General features: G+C 42.6%; 1 pseudogene; it reads left to right on the plus strand.

Annotated features, from left to right (window-relative positions):
- Positions 1–1,301: 1,301 nt before the first annotated feature.
- LOC126290760 (5S ribosomal RNA) lies at positions 1,302–1,419 on the plus strand (annotated as a pseudogene).
- Positions 1,420–25,244: the final 23,825 nt, after the last annotated feature.

The following is a 25,244-nucleotide window of genomic DNA, read 5'->3' on the forward strand; positions in this document are numbered from 1 at the left end:
AATTCATAACGGTTGAAATCGTCGGTTCATACATATCCGAAGGAAAATTGCATCGTACACTGACGGAAAAAAATCGCAACACTCAAAATTAAGCATGCAAACGTGCATGCACTGTGTGGTACAGGTACCGGATTCAGTCTGTGGGTTTGGAGTTCCATTCCTCTTGCACTTGGTCGGTCAATACGGGCACAGCTAATGCTGTTTATGTAGGACACTGGATGATGTCCGCTGATGTCCCATACGTGCACGACTGGAGCCAGATTTGTTGATCGAGCAGACCAAGGTAACATGTCGACTCTATGCAAAGCATGTTGGTTTATAACAGCGGTATGTGGACAAGAGCTGTCCTGTTGAAAACCAGCCCCTGGAATGCTGTTTATGAATGGCAGCACAACAGGTAGAATCACCACATTGACATACAATGTTTCAGCCAAGATACGTGGGATAACATGAGAGTGCTCCTGCTGTCATACGAAATCGCATCCGAGAGCATAGCTCGACGTGTGGGTTCAACATGTGTAGCACACAGACAGGTTGGCTGTAGGCCCAAATCTCACCTACTTCTAAGCAACATTTGGTCATCACTGGCACAGACAGAACCAGCTTTCATCAGAAAACACAACAGACCTCTACTCTGCCCTCCAAAATGAAGACTCCCTTGACATCACGAATTCGCAAACGGTGGAGGTTTGGGGTCAGTGGAATGCGCGCTATAGGGCATCTGGCTCGGAGCTGCCCTTGAAGTAACCAATTTGTAACAGATGCAGTACGTTGTGCCTGAGCCATACACTGAACACGATGGTCGTCCTTGGCCTGGTCTTCTTGTGACCGCACATTCTCGTGACCACCGCTGCCAGCAGTCATATACAGCGCCTATATTCCTGCCAAGTCTTTCTGCAATATCGCAGAAGGGACATCCAGCGTCTCGTAGACCTGATATGTAACATCGTTCAAACTCAGTGAGGTGCTGATAACGGTGTCTTTATCACCTTAATGGCATTCTTGACTAACGTCAACTGACCACGTGCAATCTCAACGGTAACTAACGTTTGCCGGCCGCGGTGGTCTAGCGGTTCTAGGCGCTCAGTCCGGAACCTCGCGACTGCTACGGTCACAGGTTCGAATCCTGCCTCGGACATGGATGTGTGTGATGTCCTTAGGTTAGTTAGGTTTAAGTAGTTCTAAGTTCTAGGGCACTGATGACCACAGATGTTAAGTCCCATAGTGCTCAGAGCCATTTGCACCAACAAACGTTTACGAGCATTACAAGGCGTATTTAAAGCAAACCTGATATGTATCCTGGCAACGGTCTTGCCGCAGTGGATACACCGGTTCCCGTCAGATCACCGAAGTTCAGCGCTGTCGGGCGTGGCCGGCACTTGGATGGGTAACCATCCGGGCCGCCATGTGATGTTGCCATTTTTCGGGTTGCACTCATCCTCGTGATGCCAATTGAGAAGCTACTCGACCGAATAGTAAGGCCTCCGGTCAAAGAAAACAATCGTAACGACCGGGAGAGCGGTGTGCTGACCACACGCCCCTCCTATCCGTATCCTCAGTGAGGATGACACGGCGGTCGGATGGTGCCGATGGGCCACTTGTGGCCTGATGACGGAGTGCTTTTGTGATATGTATCCTCATATGCTACTGGCGCAAAATTTGAATATACATCATCTTACAGATGTAAAAACACGCCTACCAACTATCGCTTGTGTCGCACAATGCCTTCTTGATGCTGCGATTTTTTTCCGACAGTGTATATCTGAACAACACAGGTACTGCAACATCGTATTTATCTGCTGACGCCGGACAAGTGGCTTTCAATTAAAATGTCTCCCCTATATGGGAATATAGCAAATGAATAAACGAGTGTAGGTTATAGACACATGGTTGACGACACATGAAAGTTTGGGTCTGGCCGTAGGGTCGTGATCGGGTAGCCTAATGGTAAGGCGACCGTTCGCGATTAGCTAGAAATCCGGGCTCGGGGCCCGGTCCGCCACAAATTTTCATCGTCGTCACTACATTATACAGCTGATGGTTGTCCATATTCGATACTGCGAATACATTTCATGTATTCCAAGTATTCTTGTCTCAAAGTAATGCTTGTACAAGCACCCTCGGACTTTGCGAAGGCGAAGGAGATTTGCGCATACCTGCACAAAATCAGTGCACATGCTTGTTCAGCAATTTTGCAGCTGCATATGTAGCCACGTTTAAGCTCTACTCGAATAAATGATTTCTCCGGCGACAGCCAAGCGAGGACACTGCAGCAATGTCACTATTTTTGTCAGCCGTGGCAGTCAAACTGCCTTCTGTCAATTCGGTTACGACTAGAAGTGATAACTTTGGGTTTGATGCGTTTCATCTGTTACGGTACTATGTTAGTTTCCATCGCCCATCAAAGCGCGTGTCCCGTAATCATCACTGACTTTTCTAAGATAAAATATCACGGGCCATCTAAAGTTACGATAGCGGAAGAATAAAACACTAGTTTTAGGCCTTTAAAAAGGAAGCGTTAGACGTTATATCTTCAAGATTCGACGTAAATTCTTTTGAACTTCAGTATGAGTTCCTCAGACGGTTTCTAAACTGGATATGGAACCAATGTTGAACGACATTTATTTTGAGGTCACCACGTACTGTTTCTGGCGAGACTCTGTCCATAAAAATGTGGGATCATTATTTTCTAATTTTACGTTTATAAGATTCAAAATCAAAATTCAAAAGTAAAGTGGCGAATTAGTACGTAGCTGGAATATATTTATAACCTTTTGTTCCATTGACGAATTCACTTTTGCGAACCATTACTGGAACCAAATCTGGCGAATACAGACGATGATTAAAATCTGTACTTATCTTTCTGATAAAAATCACGCTTGATGATATCGCCCAGGTTTTCTCGGCCTGTTTGATTAATTGTGAGCTTCTGGGCTATTCAGCCGAGTTGTTGCTTCTTTTTTGAGCATAATATTTCGACGATCTACCGAGTCGTCTTCTTCCGCTTTTGCGAGTTGTATTGTTGTGTGGAATCGCTGCTTGGACTCTAACTAGAAAGGCAACTCGGCCGGTCATCGAAGTACTGCACATAAAACGGAAACAACAACGCGGCTGAATAGCTGTTAGCCACCGTTAATCATAAACAATGTTCTAACTATGGGGAAGGGCATTATGCTGGAACAGCTTAAATATTTTGGTAGAATTAAAAGTATTGACTTTAAATCGTCAGTTACACTTCACGCGCTGTTTCCTTTGAACTTCGAACAAATGAATAATTTACAATTATTCTTTGCAGCTTCGTGTTTTCAGTTCACTGTTAGTATTTACCACCACGAAGTCTGGAGACCTCGAGTTCTGAATGACGGGCCATAAAGAGCGCATTGCACACAGGAAGAATTAAATCGCTGGTCGAGACTACAAAATGCAAGTATCGTAAATTTTTACACCAATCGTGTCGCACAGTACGAGTCATGAAAATCGCGTAACGTAAAGCATGCTTACCATGAAAAATTGCTGACTGAGTGGTCAAGTCCACGGGTGTCCAACATTTTAGTTTACCTGGGCCTCGTTGGAAGAAGATAACTATTTTTGGGCCGCACGTAAAGCACACACATCAAAAAAAGTTTTGGATCATCGCAGTTCTCAGAACTCCTGAAATAGACGTTGAATGTGGATATCGTTTCATAGACACAGTCCCTGGGGGTCCGACAGCCGATCAGTTTCCAGTCATTCCTCAGGAAGGAGGCACAAGGCTCGTGTTGCCTGTAGTTCAACCATACCTAGACGGTCAATACCGCGGTTCGATCGCGTCCGCATTGTTACTTTGAGCCCTTCCTGGCACAAAGTAACAATGCGGACGCGATCGAACCGCGTTATTGACAGTCTAGACATGGTTGAACTCAACAAGAGAAGTGTCTAGGCGTCTCGGAGTGAACCAAAGCGATGTTGTTTTGAGACGGAGGAGATACAGAGAGACAGGAAATGTCGATGACATGCCTCGCTCAGGCCGCCCAAGGTCTGCTACTGCAGTGGATGACCGCTACCAACGGATTATGGCTCGGAGGAATCCTGACAGCAACGCCACCATGTTGAATAATACTTTTCGTGCAACCACAGGCCGTCGTGTTACGACTAAAACTGTGCGTAATAGACTACATGTTGCGCAACTTCACTCCTGACGTCCATAGCGACACCATGCTGCGCGATACAGATGCTGAATGGTCCGATCAGGATTGGCATCATGTTTTCTTCACCTACGAGAGTTTGGAGGCAACTTGGTAACGCTGAACGCCTTAGAGACACTGTCCAGCGAGTGCAGCAAGGTGGAGGTGGCATAATATGGGGCCGACATACGCCGCTGGTGGTCATGGAAGGCGCCATAACGGCTGTACAGTACGTTGATGCCATCCTCTTACCGTTAGTGCAACCATATCGGCGGCATATTGGCGAGGCATTCGTCTTCATGGACGACAATTTGCGGCCCCACCGTGTACATCTTGTGAATGACTTCCTTCAGGATAACGACATCGCTCGACTAGAGTGGCCAGCATGTTCTTCAGAAATGAACCCTAGAGAAAATGTTTGGGATAGATTGAAAAGGGCTGCTTATGGACGACGTGACCCAGCAACCACTCTGAGGAACCTACGCCGAATCGTCGTTGAGGAGTGGGACAGTCTGGACCAACAGTGCCTTGATGAACTTGTGGATAGTATGCCACGACGAATACAGGCACGCATCAAAGCAAGAGGACCTGCTACTGGGTATTAGAAATACCGGTGTGTAAAGCAATCTGGACCACCACCTCTGAAGGTCTTGCTGTGTGGTGGTACAACATGCAAGTGTGGTTTTCATGAGCAATAAAAAGGGCGGAAATGATGTTAATGTTGATCTCTATTCCAATTTTCTGTACGGGTTCCGGAACTCGCGGAACCGAAATGGTGCAAAACTTTATTTGATGTGTGTACTTCAAACTAACAATAACCACTGAGGAGAATAAGATAATGGAATAGACCAGCAGGAGAGTAGTATCGTGTGGAGGCAATTTCAAACAGAGAATATTCAATTCATCATAACTTAGCACAAACGGAACTGACTGCTCGAGTGGCAGATGCTCAGTTCTTGGGACTACATGCTGCCTGCGTTCCACAGGTTGGACACCCATGGTCAAGACCTTTCGTGGGTATCACAGCCATCTCTGCGAGGACAGAGAGGTCATTGTAAACATTGCAAACGTAACTAGCTAAATCTAAGTAATTCGCAGCCCTCCAATTACGACGTTCTACCCATGGGTCGCAGAAACAAGCAACCACTCACCAGTTAGAGTGTCTGATGGGACCACAGAACATTTAGAGCTGCAGCACGGCAGTGCAGCTGCCCAATGACAAGGAAGCGATGGCAGAGGATTTCAGACGGGATAGCCATTGACAGATCATAACAGAGTAGTTTACAAAGTTATGATTCCTTATTGAAACAGGTGCTGATGCTTCAGTTTACGCATCTCCTCGTATTCCATGGCGAAACACCTACGGCAGTCAGCTGTTGGTCTACACTGTACCTAAATTGATCTTCCATCAAGATCTACCACTATGTCACCTTGCTGCCCAACTTCAGTCTTCGACTTTAATATCTATTTCACACGACAAACGTCTGGGTTTAATACGACAAGAATGTTCAGGTCTCTATTTAAACAAATGTAGGAAGAGCCCCTTTCACAGCTCGCTCACAACGTCCTCGGATGCCAATTCATCTGTGGCAGTGTATTCATAAGTGCGAACACTGTCTGCTCATGCTGTCGTGATCACAAAGCTGGAGCGAGTTTAGCTCCTCTGGACAACACGTTGCCAAGTGAGTAAACAGCATGCACCGACCAAGCTGGGACTACAGCAAGAGCAGTGGTGGTTCATCTGTCGCTGCGGGCTGACTGGGCATGCTGAAGCTGTGGCCTACCCCCTCCAAGACAAGAGGCCTACAAGATGTCACGTGGCCCCCATTACTTGGGCCTGCTTCCAGTCCCACCATACTGCTTAGCAGACTGAGGAACAATGGCCACCAATCTTTGCTGTAAAATGCATTCATTGATATTGTACTGACCAACTGCAAGTGACACACCACACAGGTATAGATGCTAGCCGACAAGCCAGAACCCGCACGATTCGAAATCGGACACATCCAGACCTGCCCATTCTTTGTGATTTCCTCTATACTGCTTATAGCTGACACAGGAATCCACTTACATGTGTGTAAATATGCTATTTCTAACCTACTTTTCACAACTCGGAAATCCAGTTTGTGACTCTATTCTATTTACACCCAACAAATGCCTTTCTTCCCTTCACAGTCTAAAAACATGCATGTACATTTTCAAACTTAGTAAGGTCCTTATTCATAGTTGAAATATTTCCGAAAACATGAAAACGCAATTAGAAGTGTGCAAACATATTATTTACTCGCCAGGGAGCTAGTACACAAAACCACTTAGCAAGGGTTTTTTGTATACCAACAAGCTGCATGGACATTCCATCAGCCATTTATTGCAGATCTATTTTCACCAATACTACACTCCTGGAAATGGAAAAAAGTACACATTGACACCGGTGTGTCAGACCCACCATACTTGCTCCGGACACTGCGAGAGGGCTGTACAAGCAATGATCACACGCACGGCACAGCGGACACACCAGGAACAGCGGTGTTGGCCGTCGAATGGCGCTAGCTGCGCAGCATTTGTGCACCGCCGCCGTCAGTGTCAGCCAATTTGCCGTGGCATACGGAGCTCCATCGCAGTCTTTAACACTGGTAGCATGCCGCTACAGCGTGGACGTGAACCGTATGTGCAGTTGACGGACTTTGAGCGAGGGCGTATAGTGGGCATGCGGGAGGCCGGGTGGACGTACCGCCGAATTACTCAACACGTGGGGCGTGAGGTCTCCGCAGTACATCGATGTTGTCGCTAGTGGTCGGCGGAAGGTGCACGTGCCCGTCGACCTGGGACCGGACCGCAGTGACGCACAGATGCACGCCAAGACCGTAGGATCCTAAGCAGTGCCGTAGGGGACCGCACCGCCACTTCCCAGCAAATTAGGGACACTGTTGCTCCTGGGGTATCGACGAGGACCATTCGCAACCGTCTCCATGAAGCTGGGCTACGGTCCCGCACACCGTTACGCCGTCTTCCGCTCACGCCCCAACATCGTGCAGCCCGCCTGCAGTGGTGTCGCGACAGGCGTGAATGGAGGGACGAATGGAGACGTGTCGTCTTCAGCGATGAGAGTCGCTTCTGCCTTGGTGCCAATGATGGTCGTATGCGTGTTTGGCGCCGTGCAGGTGAGCGCCACAATCAGGACTGCGTACGACCGAGGCACACAGGGCCAACACCCGGCATCATGGTGTGGGGAGCGATCTCCTACACTGGCCGTACACCTCTTGTGATCGTCGAGGGGACACTGAATAGTGCACGGTACATCCAAACCGTCATCGAACCCATCGTTCTACCATTCCTAGACCGGCAAGGGAACTTGCTGTTCCAACAGGACAATGCACGTCCGCATGTATCCAGTGCCACCCAACGTGCTCTAGAAGGTGTAAGTCAACTACCCTGGCCAGCAACATCTCCGGATCTGTCCCCCATTGAGCATGTTTGGGACTGGATGAAGCGTCGTCTCACACGGTCTGCACGTCCAGCACGAACGCTGGTCCAACTGAGGCGCCAGGTGGAAATGGCATGGCAAGCCGTTTCACAGGACTACATCCAGCATCTCTACGATCGTCTCCATGGGAGAATAGCAGCCTGCATTGCTGCGAAAGGTGGATATACACTTTACTAGTGCCGACATTGTGCATGCTCTGTTGCCTGTGTCTATGTGCCTGTGGTTCTGTCAGTGTGATCATGTGATGCATCTGACCCCAGGAATGTGTCAATAAAGTTTCCCCTTCCTGGGACAATGAATTCACGGTGTTCTTATTTCAATTTCCAGGAGTGTATTTCAAGTGTGCAAAAACACAAAAATACACTTGGCAGGATTGTGAAGATCTACTTTCAAACTTAGGTGTTTCCTCACATACACAGACATTTACATCTTTATATATCTGGTGGTCCATGGATCGTGACGGGGCCAAATATCTCACAAAATAAGCATCAAACGAAAAAACTACAAAGAACAAAACTGGTCTAGCTTGAAGGGCGAAACCAGATGGTGTAACGGTTGGCCCGCTAGATGGCGCTGCCATAGGTCAAACGGATACCAACTGCGTTTTTTTTTTTTGTTTTTTTTAAAGAGGAACCCCCAAATTTGTTACATATTCGTGTAGTACGTAAAGAAATATGAATGTTTTAGTTGGCCCACTTTTCTCGCTTTGTGATAGATGGAGCTGTAATAGTCACAAACGTGTAAGTACGTGGTATCACGAAACATTCCGCAAGTGCGGACGGTATTTGCTTCGTGATACATTACCCGTGTTAAAATGGACCGTTTACCAATAGGTCGATATCGTGTTGATGCATGACTATTGTGATCAAATTGCCTAACGGGCGTGTGCTATGTATGCTGCTCGGTATCCTGGACGACATCATCCAAGTGTCCGGACCGTTCTCCGGATAGTTACGTTATTTAAGGAAACAGGAAGTGTTCAGCCACAAGTGAAACGTCACCCACAACCTGCAACAAATGATGATGCCCAAGTAGGTGTTTTAGTTGCTGTCGCGGCTAATCCGCACATCAGTAGCAGACAAATTGCTCGAGAATCGGGAATCACAAAAACGTCGGTGTTGAGAATGGTACATCAACATCGATTGCACCCGTACCATATTTCTATGCACCAGGAATTGCATGGCGACGACTTTGAACGTCGTGTACAGTTCCGCCACTGGGCACAAGAGAAATTACGGGACGATGACAGATTTTTTGCACGCGTTCTATTTAGCAACGAAGCGTCATTCACCAACAGCGGTAACGTAAACCGGCATAATATGCACTATTGAGCAACGGAAAATCCGCGTTGGCTGCGACAAGTGGAACATCAGCGACCTTAGCGGGTTAATGTATGGTGCGGCATTATGGGTGGAAGGATAATTGGCCCCATTTTATCGATGGCAATCTAAATGGTGCAATGTATGCTGATTTCCTACGTAATATTCTACCGATGTTACTACAAGATGTTTCACTGCATGACAGAATGGCGATATACTTCCAACATGATGGATGTCTGGCATATAGCTCGCGTGCGGTTGAAGCGGTATTGAATAGCGTATTTCATGACAGGTGGGTTGGTCGTCGAAGCACCATATTATGACCCGCACGTTCACCGGATCTGACGTCCCAGCATTTCTTTCTGTGGGGAAAGTTGAAGGATATTTGCTATCGTGATCCACCGGCTACGCCTGACAACATGCGCCAGTGCATTGTCAATGCATATGCGAACATTACGGAAGGCAAACTACTCGCTGTTGATAGGAATGCCGTTACACGTATTGCCAAATGCATTGAGGTTGACGGACATCATTTTATTGCATTAATGTGGTATTTACAGGTAATTACACTGTAACAGCATGTCTTCTCAGAAATGATAAGTTCACAGAGGTACATGTATCACATTGGAACAACCGAAATAAAATGTTCAAACGTACTTATGTTCTGTATTTTAGTTTAAAAAGCCTACCTGTTGCCAACTGTTCGTCTAAAATTATGTTTGTGACTATTACAGCGCCATCTATCACAAAACGAAAAAAGTGGACCAACTAAAACATTCATATTTCTTTACGTGCTACACGAATATGTAATAAAAAGATGGGGGTTCCTATTTTTAAAAAAACGCAGTTGATATCCGTTTGACGTATGGCAGCGACATCTAGCGGGCCAACCATAGCGCCATCTGGTTTCCCCCTTCAAGCTGGACAAGTTTCGTTCGTTGTAGTTTTTTCGTTTGACGCTTATTTCGTGAGATATTTGGTCCGGTCACGATCAATGGACCACCCTGTAAATACCACACTTGGAAGTCGCCACGCGAGTCCTCATCCCAATTCAAGATGAAAGTGTATCTAGCAAAACTTAGTCGCGCCAGTAGGTTTAATAGAAATGCGATTTAATAAACGATGCTCTGGCAATGCTGTAACTGCGTGCAGCGTGGCCAAGAACAGGTAGTATGAATTCTGTGCTGGGTGGGACTTGCACCGTTAGCTCAGTAAGACGAGGAAACGACCTCAGCAACAGATATGCAGACTCACCGTTGTTTGAGTCGTATTCGTGACAAATATTGTTCTCAGTTAAAACATAAAATTGTGTCCAATTTATACGTCAACAATGCGGTATCTTGTGTATTTCTTTCTGTTGCCGTTACTTTTATTGAGACATTAAGACATAACATGAACTTCTGACAGACGTGAGTCACCACTTTGTTTCGTCCATGACACCAATAAAGCCAATAGAAAATAATAATTGACACAGTAACATTGTCTGTATCCAATGAGATACAAAAGAACAATAGGTAGCCCACACTAGATTGCACGTTATGCTATGCAGAATAATTTCATTATGTGTGTTTGACGTCCAGGCTTATCTTCACAGATCTGGTACGTACGCGGACGAGCAATGCTCAATTCAGAGGACACCTTGCATTTACAAACACTTCACCATTCGTTGGATCACACTTTGCTAGACTATACAACATATCCACACCCACCTTTGCCGAAGCAACTTGCAGAATGTTAGGTCGCATACATCAACGGGCGGAGTACTATGAACTTGTTTCCTTAAGTGTCACCACAAATGAAAATCTAGAACATGAAGGTCTGGGGAATGTGGAAGCCAGACATTGGACTTCCATGACTAATCCATTTTCCTGGAAATGCTTCATTTAAATAGTTACACACATTCGCTCCAAAGTGTGTCGGTGCACAGTTATGCTGAAACCATAGCTGTCACTGAACGCGAAGTGGAACGTTTTCTGTTCCATCAGTCAAAGTATTCCAAAAAAGAACGTAAAAAACAGGGGCGCATTAAACTTGTCTGGCACTAGGTAAGAGCCCAAAAGGTCTCCTGCCACGATTCCAGCCCACAAATTTCTGCCAAAGCATGCCTGAAAGCCATATTCGCAGTTGACACGTGGATTTTCGACCAATAATGGCTGTTGTCAAGGTTGAAAATACTGTCACGAGTGAGGCTAAATTCGCCAATCCACATTACGTTACTTATAAAATGTTCGATATATTCCATTTGGAGCAAAGACCATTCACAAAAATGTACTCATCGAAAGTGATCTTCTGGCTGCTGTTGTTGAGTTAACGTGTAATGAAATGAATGCAGTTCTTCATCGTTCAACACTTCAACAATGAGCCTTCCAGGTATCGAAAACTGCCTTCTAATATCACGGGTACTTTGCTGGAGTGATTGAGGTGATTAGTGAACGGTTTCAAGAATCACGTCCTCTGTTTGTGGTGAACGTGTATCCTTGGATGGCCTCTGTCCATTCCTTGTGGGCAGGATTACTGGTTTCCCAGAGGCGTTGTTGCAAGAGATGAATAACATTCTTATTGGGATGGAGCCTTTGAGGGTACCATGCGATATACACATGAGCAGCAGCAACAGCTTAGTTATCGGATGCATACTGGCATATTCATTGTTTGTGTGTTCGTATTCATTGTTCGTGTATTCCTGCACGAACTAGACATGAGCTGTTATGGTTGTGCACTATGCGGTAAGCAAACACCAGCATGCAGTTTAATAGATCCCACTGTCATGTGATAGGCTATTGTCATGTGACAAAGTGATGTTCTGCTTATAAACGATGAGAATTATGGAAAGCACGTCTTAAAAATAAAAAAAAGAACCTGACCAAGACTCTAACTGATGGAGCTTGACACTAGTAAAGTAGTGTGGGATGATACGCATTCCTCTGTACATTCTGATGCGCTGCACGATATCACAGCTCCTCGTTTTCATACATTTTTCAAAATGCATCTGATCTGATTTTGCTGGATAAACTTTTAAATCTGGATGAAAAATCGCAAGCCAGCTTTCATGTGCAGCATTTTTTCTTCACCCTATGTATGTCAAATAATAAATAAATCTATGTGCTTTGAACGTCACAACTGGTACAATAAGATAATCAAAGAATTTTACACTGGAGGAACTCAATGTGCAAATAAAGAACTTTGAAAATGATAACTGTGTATCAATAGCCTTCATATTAGTTCATCATCCACCTAAAAGTATATAAAGCTGTGCGGCCCATTTGGTGCAGTTCCTATAGTCGGATTAGTTGTAGTAATTTTAGTAGTAGCTTCATTCCAAATATTCAAACAGTATGTCCCACAACCGTCTGTACCAGATCGACCTGTCCAATTTAAAAATAATATATAAATCAGCAATAAATAATGATTCCAGTTAGCAATGAGTTGTCAAATAGTTACTACCACCTCTATGAGTTGCCAGTCTGCACAAAACCATCAATATCACGTTAGTATTGTCAGTGTGTATATGTGTGTATCTGAACTGTTTTTATATTATCATTTGATGCTGTCGGGTATCCCCTAATGAAGATGTCACAACAGGAGCAGATATTAATATTCAACACATCACTTAGTTTAAATTCAAGCCTTCAAGCCAAAGTAAACGTGACAGCATTGGAATGATGTCAGAGAGTGAATCCAACCTATCTGCGATTTTTGAAAAGATGAATTATTATGGCATAAAGTGATAATATCCTTTACAGAGTAGTGTAGTTTTTGTGACAGACCAGTTGCAGTTTTGGAATCGTTTGCCCATAATTTTTAAACACCCACAGTGTTAATAGGTGATCACAAGTTCAGTATAGGCTATTTGTCACAAAAAATTAAACTTCTTAATGAAACAGAATCCATTCACCTGCAGGAGCAGACCTTCAAGAATTTGACATAAGGTAGTTATGACAAACAGCAAGCACTCGACCACAGACTGAGCAGTCAGTCTTACGTTTACAGCTCTTATGAAAATCTATGAAGAAATTTAGTAGTCATGGTAAACTGAGAGTTCCATTGAAGGAAATGTAGCTCAGTACATCAAACATGCTGCACGTCAGTACATGGAACTATGTATGACGTTAGTAAAGCAAATGTAGGTATAGAATTAATTCTTATTTTGAGTCTGTGCATATACGCAGTTATATTTAAGAGTTTATAAAAAGTAATGAAGCGAACATTTATGGACGAATTTAGTAGAACTGTCAAGGTAAACTAAGAATCGCATGTACCTCAGTATTTCATACATGTTGCATGTCAATATATGGAAATACGTATGACTTTAGCAAATCAAATGTAAGTATAGAATAAATTCTTATTTTGAGTCTTTGTATTTACTCAGCTATATTTAAGAGTTTATAGAAAGTAATGAAGTGTGTGTGTGATATCGGTGCTCTTTATTCCTCTAAAGCCCCAACCCTTCCTTGCTAATGAGTATTATACTCTTCACGATAAGTGGACAAAATATCCTCTTCATAAGGACTACGTGGCAACAGATTGGTCTGAGAATAGTGCAGAAAAAACAAAATAAGAAGAGGAATGGTTCACCACTGCCAGACACTATACACTCAATAACTGTGGGTCCATCAGATTGCCCCAAGACAAATATCAATATATCTCTGCTAATGCACGCAGACATATATGCATTTTTCAAAGCTTATTCCAGCCAAAATACCGACTGATGGAGAATATACTTCCAGGTATGGTATGATAACACATGCAGGGCTTTTACCAAATGTGGGTATGTCCTGCCACCTGAAGAAGTAGAACCAAATACCGTGTTTATATTTGATCATGTTGCAATGACAAAACAAGACAAATATGAAAATACTTCTGCTTTGGGCGTCATGTGGGGGGTTGATGTTTCTTGTCTACATACATCAGACATACTCCAGCGTTCCAAAGTAATTGACAAGAGGTATTGCAAATCTCATTGTTGCTTTCAAACATGATAAAACACGTTTATCAGGCACATGTAGGAACTGTCACGACAGTCGTCGAAATAACAACTTCGTGCAGGGATTGCTGGAATGCTTTCTGGGTATCGGTAAAATAAGGCAGTTGAATTATGACTGAAATCGACAAAAATTTCATGAGATTTTTAAAAGATGGTGGCATGTATATATACTGAAACAATGAGCTAATTACAAAATTATACATCAATTTATGGATAAATTTGGGCACATGTCCCCTAAAAATCACTCTGAGAAAGTCAGGAAGCAGATTATTTATTCAAACATCCTACTAAGAGAATTGAAGAACTAAAAAAAGTACACTACTGGCCATTAAAATCGCTACACCAACAAGAAATGCAGATGATAAACGGGTATTCATTGGACAAATATATTATACTAGAACTGACATGTGATTACATTTTCACGCAATTTGGGTGCATAGATCCTGAGAAATCAGTACCCAGAACAACCACCTCTGGCCGTAATAACGGCCTTGATACGCCTGGGCATTGAGTCAAACAGAGCTTGGATGGCTTGTACAGGTACAGTTGCCCATGCAGCTTCAACACGATACCACAGTTCATCGAGAGTAGTGACTGGCGTATTGTGACGAGCCAGACGTTTTCAATAGGTGAGAGATCTGGAGAATGTGCTGGCCAGGGCAGCAGTCGAACATTTTCTGTGTCCAGAAAGGCCCGTACCGGACCTGCAACATGCGGTCGTCCATTATCCTGTTGAAATGTAGGGTTTCATAGGGATCGAATGAAGGGTAGAGCCACAGGTCGAAACACATCTGAAAAGTAACGTCCACTGTTCAAAGTGCTGTCAGTGCGAACAAGAGTTGATCGAGGCGTGTAACCAATGGTACCCCACACCATCACGCCGGGTGATACGCCAGTATGGCGATGACGAATACACGCTTCCAATGTGCGTTCACCGCGATGTCGCCAAACACGGATGCAACCATCGTGATGTGTAAACAGAACCTGGATTCTCCGAAAAAATGACGTCTTGCCATTCGTGCACCCAGGTTCGTCGTTGAGTATACCATCGCAGGCGCTCCTGTCTGTGATGCAGCGTCAAGGGTAACCGCAGCCATGGTCTCCGAGCCGATAGTCCATGCTGCTACAAACGTCGTCGAACTGTTCGTGCAGATGGTTGTTGTCTTGCCAACATCCCCATCTGTTGACTTAGGGATCGAGACGTGGCTGCACGATCCATTACAGCCATGCGGATAAGATGCCTGTCATTTCAACTGCTAGTGAAACGAGGCCGTTGGGATCCAGCACTGCGTTCCTTATTACCCTCCTGAACTCACCGATTCCATATTCTGCTAACAGTCATTGGATCTCGGCCAAAGCGAGCAGCAGTGTCGCGATACGATAAACCGCAATCGCGATAGGCTACAATCCGACCGCTTTCAAAGTCGGAAACGTTGTGGTACGCATTTCTTCTCCTTACACGAGCATCACAACAACGTTTCACCAGGAAACGCCGGTCAACTGCTGTTTGTGTATGAGAAATCGTTTGGAAAGCCGGCCGGGGTGGCCGGGAGGTTCTAGGCGCTACAGTCTGTAACCGCGCGACCGCTACGGTCGCAGGTTCGAATCCTGCCTCGGGCATGGATGTGTGTGATGTCCTTAGGTTAGTTAGGTTTAAGTAGTTCTAAGTTCTAGGGGACTGATGACCTCAGCAGTTAAGTCCCATAGTGCTCAGAGTCATTTGAGCCATTTTCGGTTGGAAACTTTCCTCATGTCAGCACGTTGTATGTGTCGCCACCGGTGACAACCTTGTGTGAATGATCTTAAAAGCTAATAATTTGCATATCACAGCATCTTCTTCCTGTCGGTTAAATTTCGCGTCTGTAGCACGTCATCTTCGTGGTGTAGCAATTTTAATGGCCAATAGTGTATTAGGCAACTAAATATTCATTCTCAGACCATTTTGTGGTTAACAGACCATTTTGTGGTTAATAAATGGATTGAATGCAAGGGATGATGTAACTGAAAAGAAAACAAATGAGCCTGTATACGAGCAGTTTACAGTTTCAAAGTCTGTTTATTATGCAACAACATGCCGACAAAACATTAAGTGGTGCAGCACACAAGGCTATCTGAGAGGAGTTATGATTGCTGAGGTTGAGACACTTGGAAAGAGACCAGTCACTCAGAGAAACATTTAACTCAGAGAAACATTTATGCCTGTTATGTAAATTATCAATAACACTCTAAGGCAAATGACTCTGAAGAAGTTGCTGTGGCTGATTTCATTAAAGATCACAGTGACTGTTGGAGAGATAGAACATACAGAGTAAGCAGAGAAAAACTATGTATGCCGTTATTCAACCAGTAAGTTTAACCAATAATGCAATACAGATCAGTGATAGAGAACTGCAAGAACGCCTGATTTACTGAATCTAATATTTTAAAAACTTCAGAACTCAACATCTATTCATTTAGAGAATTTGAAAGAATGCCTGGTTTACTGAATCTAAATTCTTAAAAACTTGAGAGCTCGGCAGATATTCATTGCAAGATACAGAAATGTATGCGCAAATATTACATATAACTGAAGTTCAACAGTTCGAACTACAAAAACATTATTAAAGCAGCATTTGAGGGCACACTTGGCAATGGCATTATGGATATCCAAAATAAAAAAATTAACAATTGGTTTCACAATAAGTCAAACAAAACAGTTGAACAATTAAGACGGTTCACAGCATTGCTTGCAGCTCATTCGAATGAAATCATTCAGTAACCTCAGAGCTTCATGAAAGACATATTATTTAATAATCACAGAGAAAGTAGTTCAAGGGTTTCTCAAACCAGCATCGAAGATAGTTCCACAAAGATGCACTATAATCTGAGGTTTCAACAGTTTATGGGAAATGAGGTTTCAAAATTTGTTTCGGTCCTCCTGTGAAAGTAAAGACAGGGAAAGTTGTTACACAGGTGACTGATCGGTTGTTACAGATGGAAACTAGTCGCTTGTCGGTGAACCTTCAAATAAACCCTGGTGAAGAGTTTTATAATAGCTACTTGAAGCTATGTGAAATACCACTACTTGATATTCTCGCATAATGACGGCAAGTGTCATGGCACACCTGAACGAAACAATAAAAGCAAGAATGTGGCTACATTTCAACCTTTGCACTTCTTGTAAATAGACTGATGTCCTCCTACAGATCATTGACCAATGTACCCATCCATGCCCTGAACAGTAAAAATGAAACCAACTGACACTTGCGATAACGAGCTTCTAAATACTGAATACGCTCACATTAAAATGGTAGATTCACACAAACAGAAATTTAATGTAAGTAATGTAGTATGTACTTCAAAACTCAAGACTGCATTCGAGATGTCACACTTACCAAACTAAGAATAGAGATTTTTGCTGTTTCCAAGATCCAGTGGACAAACTGTAGAACTTATACCCTAAAGAATTGCGGTAGTGAAAGAGTTGGTAGTTTTTACACAGAAGAATAGCAGAAAATCAGTGAACTGAACATCTCAAAGAGCATGTCATAAGGCAATAGGTTGACTTCCTTTCATTGCATAACAGTTGGTTACATGGCAACGATTTGCTATGTAACTACATCCACTAGCCTCACGCAGCTCAACAGGATAACATGCATGATAGGAAGTGCGTCATTCTCGACAAGTTATTTACAGAACTGTATGTAACCACATACTATATAGTGGATCAGGAATAAAGCTTGAGAAACGACTCCTGTGTGGTGACAAGGAAATCAATATATGACGAGAAGCCAGCAAACAACACTATATTGGATACACGACAAATAAAGACTTCCCAGAACGACGTACTGCAGATCGAATTTTGGTTAACAGAGAAGAACAGTTGTATGTATTGGTCAGAATTTTGCTGCATTTGTTTTTGACAAACTTAAAACTTAAATCGGATTCGGGGGTTAAATTTCAGCTACGTTATGAATGCAGCCCATTGGCTGGTGAATATGATTAAGAAGAAGAAGACGAATGCCCCATCAGTGTGTATAAACATTTCATTCAATTACTTTTAGTGGTAGGAGACTCAAAAGGGAAACCGATTAAAACACCTGGACCATCACCACTTACTAGAACATCAGGTTGAAACCTTTCATTCACAGTTCCAGAATTTGCAGGACTTTCAGCAATTGGCTCTTTAGCGGATGGTGCAGCAGCTATCGTCAGAACTGTGAAAAATGTGGAAAACACACTATGGCAACTTGACGAAGGGAAACAAAATAATAGGTCTGCACAGGAAAGGTCTTGTATTGTTCTTGAAAAAAAAAAAAGCTTAGAAATATCGATTTGCTTAAAATTAATGAGAAAGTTCTCCATTAACGGATTGTGCGGGGTGTTTATGTGAAATACTACTTTAGTAACAACAAGAACCACATATTCTACACTTTTTATACGCTACCATAAGTTTACATACATCTGTGGACATTTGTGTTTCATTTTGACACCTTCAGGGAAAATATAAAAAAATAACAAAGCAGACCAGTTCATTGCTTGAAATTCATGAGTGACAACATACAGTCTGACTTTAAAAGAATGACAGTCAACATTACTCATGAATTAATTTCTGCCCATCGAATTAAGCAAAGGCGATTGGAGCAGTGCATTGATAGGGTTATAGATTTACAACAGTATCACAGCATCAAACTACAAATTTGCATTAAATTTTTGCAAGTACGCAAATGTGCATATGACATTTATGATTTAAATGTAAATTTAAAGCAGCAATACCAAGATTTGAGCCATTTGTGAATGTCAACACACTTAAAATGGAAATGAGAATAACGAAGGGGGCAATAAACGTTGCACAGGAAAATTCAATAGGATCACTAACAGGTTTCTCAAAGGAACGAATTTTGCAGAAGGATGAGAACAAACTTTATGAGTCTGCTCATTCTATTGATACACTATAAGTTAGCACATTTTTTGTCAAGTGCAATACTGCAATGAATTCGTATGGCAATGGAAAATGGATTCACAGAATCTACAGATTCTTCCACTCTGTCAACTAAAGATATAAAATTGAAGAGACACGAATCAATGTCATTCACCTCCCAGTGACTGTTCAGACATTCGATCATCTTAAGTCGAACATTGTGGACCAGGATTGGCGTATCGTTGACCTTCACAGTGAAGAAATCGTAATCCTCATTTGAAACAGGATGGACATACATTACAAAACCAGCAGACACAGCAAACAGCACATTACTTTCCAATAGAAACACGACATGTTGTACCAAATAACTATCAACACCTTAAATTAATAGGCCTGTAACCATGTAAGAACAATGTCATCGCTCTACATAATTGACCCAATCTAAGATGATGAATGAATCATTCGTTAGGAAAACTTTTTGCACAAACCTTTCGCTTCAACGACATTTAATAATAGTGACAAATCTGAATGTGATTTTCAACAAGCTTCCAAAGAAACAGTTTCCTATGCTTGGAGGGGAAATTTGTGGAAAGGGCCGATGGACGCTTACCTTACTCGTAATGGATTCGCTTTCCTGTTTTAGGAAGTAAGATACTGGGTGAATGAGACTGAAATTTACAGCACATAAAATGTAGGTATTACATCAACATTAAAAAAACGTTTCATATTTAAAATCGGACTTAAACTGTTTATGGAGGAACATCAACAGACGAATATAAATGCATTAGTGCATCCATAACTCTCAAAATGCTGAAAGGGTATTTCGAGAACATGAAATGCTATGTAGTTTATGTAAAGCAAAATCTCATTTTAGTATGAAGGAATGGATCGCAATGGACTTATCCAAGGAAAAGGTACCTATTATGAATGGAACATGATTATGCTGGAAAAATTCATTTGGAAAATGGCTCATGCCTTTATAACCAACAAATACGCTTAAAACTTTTAAAAATGCATGGGACTGGCATTCATTTAGTTTTACATTTCAGATCATAGCACCTGCTTGAATTGTCGTATCCTGGCATGGAATAGAGAAAGCGTCCAGGCCAGATTGCAGTTTCCAAGTGGTTAATAGCAAATACAGAAATACAAACTTCCAGTGACAGGAAGTGAGAGCGTGGTTCAGCGCCAAACATTATCACACGACACCTACGAAAGATGCGGATTTTGAAACTCGATAGGAACGCCTGTAAGAGACTCACGGGAATATGAGGGCCTCAATAAAACTTGTTTACTGCATTCAGAGCAACTACAACACTGAAGCCACCTCTAAGCATTAGAGTAAGCAAAGAAGTATAAGGTTGGCACAACAAATATCAGTGTCTGAGTCCGTGGGGTGGGAGTTAATAGAAATACCAATCAGTAGCAGCATCGTCAAGTGCAAACATTTGAGCACTGGTCCGCATGAGAATAGGAGCTAATCGGAGGCTGGCGTTGAGCAACACGGAGTTGGCGTCTCAACGTTCGTCAGTCCACCAGCAATTTACAGCCATAAACCAGTCTGATGTGTGGCTACGCACCCCAACGTCCTTTCTGGCAAACCAAGCTCAAATTCTTCCTCTTCTCCTACTCCGTAGGTAGGGATGTTCCTGGCCTTTACACTAACGAACCTCATATTTGGTAGCAACGGCGTTCAGCTGAAAGCTAAACGTCGCTACCTTTCCTAATATGGCTAACAACAGTTATGTTTCACATCAAATTGCCCCACTCTGTGGGTCGAGACTTCCACCTCGGGAAAGGAGACCACTGTTCCAGCAGTTTTACTCATTTCGCATCTCACTCTAACATGTGTGAATCCACTGACGTTGCTGGTCTCTGGAACAGGAGCATGCATGCTGCGTATTTCCAGACACGTTTGTTTGCGATCACCATGAACTGGAACACCTTACAACAGCTTCTAGACGATGTATAAAGTTATAGCTCAATTCTCCGAACTGAAACTACAACCTTGGGCCTGCGTTTGCAGTTCGCATGCGTTTTTCGTTAGTGTTTATCCCATGTAGCCTAAACGCTACTGTCCACAGCCGCCACCTGCAGCGTGAACCTGGTTTCCTGTCTTGGAGTACTCTTGCTGGCATCAGTCATGACATCTCCCAAAATAGGAAATATTTATTGAAAACAAATTTGCAATCTGGCTGCTATTGTGTTTAAAATATCTTAGTTCTAAAAATGACATTATTTAAATTCTTTGATAACCACTTGAGTTCTCCTTACATTTGGAACGCTGTTTGGTCCACTTTTTCCACCACTTTTACGTACATGTATAGACATCAGTGTAAATCATTAGGCCATTTTCTTCACTGCGCTTTGCATACACACATAGACATTAACATGAAACAATGGTTCGTTTTTTGCATTACATATAGGTATACGTATCAAAAGTAGCCGGCCGCTGTGGTCTCGCGGTTCTAGGCGCGCAGTCCGGAACCGTGCGACTGCTACGGTCGCAGGTTCGAATCCTGCCTCGGGCATGGATGTGTGTGATGTCCTTAGGTTAGTTAGGTTTAAGTAGTTCTAAGTTCTAGGGGACTAATGACCACAGCAGTTGAGTCCCGTAGTGCTCAGAGCCATCAAAAGTATCTGTCTTTGTTTGCATTACATATACATATCAATACAAAACACTGTATAGCATGATTACAATAATAAACCAGAAAAAGAACATATATCTTTACAATATTCTTGTGTACATTTTTCTAACATGATTGACAATACTAGTTTCTTATGTATGAAGGAAATTTTATAGTGCTTTGCTTTATCTTTGAATTCTGCGTGGAGCTGGAGTCAATAACAATGGTATTTCATTACCATGTTCAAATGCAACGGAGCTTACATCATACTCTTCACTACTTTGTTTGGGCTAGGTGGCCTTCTGTTGTAGATGCGTGTCATCTACGATCCTTCACTTGTGTACAATACGTTCGTCCTCACACACACTCTATCAAACAATCATTACCAGGTCTTTCCACAAATACTGAATACAATCCCTACAATAGCCACACCCGCACAAACAACATATACACATAATTGTAAGTATTACAACTCCTATGTAGGACCAGAATGAATAATGATTCTAAGATATTTCTGAGACTAAGCTGATCTTAGAAGCTATTTCCTCCTCTGGCTATGCTGTTTTATGACTTGCTACTTTAAGGTCAGCTAAATGTCGTATTACATGTTCCAACGGAATGTCCAACATCAGGTGTGAAATTTTCCTCTTTACTTTGCTTGGTATACAGCAATCAAACTGCATGTTTGGAGCTGGCACTATGTCTCCACTAGTCACTTTAATTCTTATTGTCTGTCCAGATTGTAAAAACAACTGTGTTCTATGTTCTTTACAGTTGCCATAAAATGTCAGTTTCCTGGTACCTTTAATCAGCCCATCTGTTGGCTTGTTGTCCATACACAAAATCGTCAAGCCTTCATCTTTTGGATAAGTGAATAAGCATTGGTACTGATCCAATGGAGTCCTAATACTATCTTTAATTTCTCAAACCTCTTAATGCAATACTTGAGAATTTCCCTTAGTGGATACAGCAGCCCAGCTTCAAACATTTCATGATCATACGTGGACATTAAAACAAACTTTTTCTTAAATTTTGCAAACGTGATCTATCTCTGTACACAACAGTTGTTCATTCCCAAGTTTTGCATAATGCTGCTTCGCTTTGTCAATCAACAAATAATCTCTTTGGTTAAATGTACATGAATAACTTTTGGCTTCTGTCAATTTCAGAAAGTGTACAAATTAAATAGTTCATTTTCTACTAATGGGACATTAAATACATAATATATGTCTGGACATAAGCACGTCTGTTATGTGTAATAATTGGTATCCGCTCTGTTCTGTGTGTGCAACTGGGATTTTCTTATAATGATCTCATCCCAAATTAAATGCAAATGTTTAACTATTTGTACTGGATTAACTATGTGAGGTATCACTATTTCCTTCTCTGTATTTACTACGGCAGAATTAGACGACTCATATTCGCTCTATAACTCAGTATATGTTGATCCCAGCTGTATTAACGGCTGCACGTTCTGATCAGTAACATTAGCACATTCATTCTTGCCTCTATGCAGCTTCTCCATATTTTGGCAATTATTTCCTCGTTACATGGAAGTCTAGCTACTGTGTAACAAAAAACTTATTAAAGCTGCCTTGACTACTGTTGTCTGCTCGTTGGTGAACTTAAGCAATTACCTTTGTTCATTTTCAATTAAACCAATGTTTGATTTGAAATATGAGGCATTGTTTTTATCTAAAAACCCAAAAAACATTTTATTAATTTTCCTCATGAAATTTAAGACATCCCGTTTTCTGTAGGTCTCATCCTTTGTTAATTGTCCAATTACATCTTGAGAATCCCTGATCTTTTTTACGTGACATTCTAAGGCTTACTCTACAGCAATACGTTCTTGATTACTTATTCCCAAGCTTGTTAACTTTTGTTTACAATATCGCATAGATAAATGTGACAGTCTTCTGTTTCATCAGCTTTCCTCTGAAGTTCCTCCAAATGAATACAGCTAACGGTTTTCCACATCACACTGAACTTTTGTACCTTGCCGTTACTATCATAATGTAAACCCAGCGACGAAGGAAACGTATTATACTAAAATCTTGATTTATCCAAGGGTGTACACTGCTGCATTACAGCTCATCAGGCGTAACACTCCTGCCAGTTTCCTCCTATGAAATTCTAGAAAAAGTTCTGTTTTAGTAGAACTCTTTTAACCTATTGACATTGAAATTTGTTTCTATTTAAACAAATGAACATATTTAGCCTTCATCCTCACTACTGCATATGGACCACACCACTGTGTGTCTAGCTTACGGCTTCTGTCCCTTCTAATGCTTTCATCACATAGTAGAACTTGATCACCCATTTTAAATTCTTTTGGACTCTGATCTTTATCATAACACTACTTAGTCTTCTACATACACTGTTTACTGTGATCTCAGGTGCATTTGTGCATCTGTCTCATTTTCTCTTTTAATTCGTGCACATAATCATCATAATAAAGTCAGCCTTCGTTGGTGAAGCACCAGGAGCAAGTCGCATATTTAGCTTTTCTGTTGGTGTCCATAGTTTAATTCTTAAATTATTTGCGTGTTTTTGTGTGCTCGCAAAGTTTAATTCTTAAATTCATTATATATTTTTGTATTGAAGATGCAAGGTATTGCGTTTTAGTCTAAAGGTTATGTGTACATTCGTGCAGCCCGTAGCGCAGTTGTCATTTGTTTGTTTGTTTGCTTTGGACGGCTAGAAACCGTGGATCACAGTCAGGCAGCCGTCGCGTTAGTTGGTTAGGCACCGTGGAACTAGCAAGTAGCATTTCTGTTAGTGTTCACAATTTAATTCTTAAACTGTTTATGTGCTTCTGTGTGCTTTAAAGTTTAATTTCTTATGAAGTAACAGGAAACTAGAGAGTCACATATTTAGTTTTTTGCTATTTGTTTTCGTAGTTTAATCCTCAAGTAAGTAATGATAAGACGGATAGGGTGTGTGCGCGAACAGATGAAGGCGCTTATGGCCACGGTCCGCTTATATGCAGACTACAACCCCGGGGTGTGGCAGCAGCGGAGAAACTGGTGCATCACATGGAATACCTCAGGCGTTGCTTCTTTCGCCCACAGGCTCTGATGCTGAGGCACCTTCTAGCGACCCGATATGGGGGATCTGCTCCCACGTCGTGGTGAGTGGCGGGTTGTTACGGTGCCACGTCGCTCGTGGTAGAGGGTCAATGTGGAGGCTGGCCATCTGGCCTCGTCCATTCAGTTTGTGAGTGGGCAGGTAGCCGTTGCTTCAGCAGGATTCAAGCACGCACAAGAGAGGAAGGGTTTACTGTTATCGGGCGCTCCAATGTTAGAGAAATAGCACCCAAGGCCAAAAAGAACTACAACTTGCACACTGTGTATCTGCCAGTGCACCTCGCCCGAAAGATGGAGCAGTCCCTGCCTGCCGCTCTCGAGGGTGCAGGGTGCAGTGGTCTGATGCTTGTTGTTTATGACGCCTTTCAACTGGATTCTGAGTACATCCGTAGTACCTACAGGTGTCTGCCGGAAGTGGTGATTACTAATAGCCTCGCTGGAGGAGTGCAAACAAAGCTTACATTTCACTGCATCATACCCAGCATCGATCTCAGTCCTTTCGTTTGGAGTCGAGTGGAGAGACTCAACGAGAAGCTCCGTCGATTCTGCGACCGTCGTGGTTGCAGATTTCTGGATCTACGTCATGGGGCAGAGAATTGTAGTACCCTCGCGATTGGGCAGGTGTACATTACACAAGAGCTAAGAAAGCAGCTACTCAGGTAGTTGAGTACTTTTGGAGTG

The sequence above is a fragment of the Schistocerca gregaria genome, chromosome 1 (assembly GCF_023897955.1).
Source record: "Schistocerca gregaria isolate iqSchGreg1 chromosome 1, iqSchGreg1.2, whole genome shotgun sequence".
NCBI lineage: Eukaryota > Metazoa > Arthropoda > Insecta > Orthoptera > Acrididae > Schistocerca > Schistocerca gregaria.